This window comes from Coenobita brevimanus, unplaced genomic scaffold (assembly GCF_032717465.1).
Source record: "Coenobita brevimanus isolate Jiangsu-jjx unplaced genomic scaffold, ASM3271746v2 jjx.HiC_scaffold_3119, whole genome shotgun sequence".
Classification (NCBI taxonomy): Eukaryota; Metazoa; Arthropoda; class Malacostraca; order Decapoda; family Coenobitidae; genus Coenobita; species Coenobita brevimanus.
This window is the reverse complement of record NW_027644113.1, coordinates 3,245-5,000: the sequence shown is the minus strand read 5'-3', so window position 1 is coordinate 5,000 and position 1,756 is coordinate 3,245.

The following is a 1,756-nucleotide window of genomic DNA, read 5'->3' as shown; positions in this document are numbered from 1 at the left end:
ATTATACACGAACATATTATACACGAATCACACGCCTCATACACGAAATCAGACGCATTGTTGATGGGTAGGTTGCCAGGGTACGATAATAACAACCTCAGAGTCGTGCACCACTACTATAGTTACACCTCACACCCCCCTAGCCCCATCACAACATGGTTGTAGGCCACTACACTCCATAAACACTCTTCTTACAGACCTTACACAGAGTTTTAGATGGCATGAATTCACCCAGCCCATCACACAGAACACTCCAAGTCACACTAGACATTAGCAAAGCTTTTGATGCCATCCCCAGCCACAACCTCACAAACAAAATATTCAACACAAACATGCACACTAACACAAAAAGATGGCTGACAAGCTATTTAGCAGGCAGATGTGCACATGTAACATTTGCCGGTCAATCTTCAAACATCAGAAACTTCACAAATGGCGTCCTCCAAGGATCTGTTTTGTCCCCTAGTCTCTTTAACCCCTTAACCGCGGGGCGTCACTTTCGTGACGCTTGGGGGCAAGGGATCATACCGCGGGGCGTCGCTTTTGTGATTCTGTGTTATTTTGAATTCACCCGGGCTTTCCAGTGGGGGCTTGTATCATCTATCAGTAATGCCAATGTCCAACACTAGTCAGCACTCCTAATCTCATCTGTACTCCCATCCATTGTTGACAATTTAGCCATTTCTCCCCGTTCTTGACTCCCCTCCCTACCCCCCCTCCATTACCCTATGCTCTCGCCTGCCCGGCCATGCTACGCTAAGTAAATCTTCCCTGGAATTTTTCACTGATTTCATCCATTGAAATAAGCCCTATGTCGTATTCTTATACCAAATAATATATACAAGTAAGAAATCAGGTAAGTGAGAGTGCCATACACCTGGAATTGGCTAATTATCACCTGACAACACCTCACGTGCACTCGTTCGCTAATTTTCGCTGTTTTTTTCCCCTTGAAATATGCCGTATAATCTATTTTCGTAATAAATATACATGTAAGGAGAGAAGGGAGAAGCCTAAATGATATTTACATTCACCTGGAACTACCTAATTTATAATGTATTGTCTAGATTTCCTGCCAATCATATCAGTGCTACACAAAGCTGTTTCAAGATTTAACATTGGTAGCTCTGATTATATATCTCCTAAGTAGGCCTCTAATCTATTTTCGTAATAAATATACATGTAAGGAGGGAAGGGAGAATATTTACATTCACCTGGAACTACCAGATTTATAATGTATTGTCTAGATTTCCTGCCAATCATATCAGTGCTAGACTTAGCTGTTTCAAGAAGTAATATTGGTAACTCTGAATAACCCCTAAAGCAGGCCTCTAGGCTGCCCCTGCGTTATCAGTTTACTCTCATCTTCCGAAGTGAGAGGACGTACGTTTCATCTTGCTGACTTCAAGGCCTTTTTTTCACCCCCATGCAAATGGCTCTGTGACCTTTACCCCCTACTAAACCTCGTGTGGAAAGAGGTAAAGGGCTGACAATTGATAAAAGAGTGACTATGATCTTTCTATTGAGTAAAACAGTGCAAGTGGAATTGTAAATAATGTGTAAATAATGTGTAAACAGCAAGTGAAAGTAATGAATGTAAATATACGTGAACAATGGAAAATAGTTTTATAAGTTATTTCAAGTGACAGTGCACAACACAGTGTAAATAAAATAGAAATGTAAATAACGTAAATAAAATAGAGAACGTAAATAGAAATGTTAATGAGTAGTGTTATAAGATTACGAGTATATACCC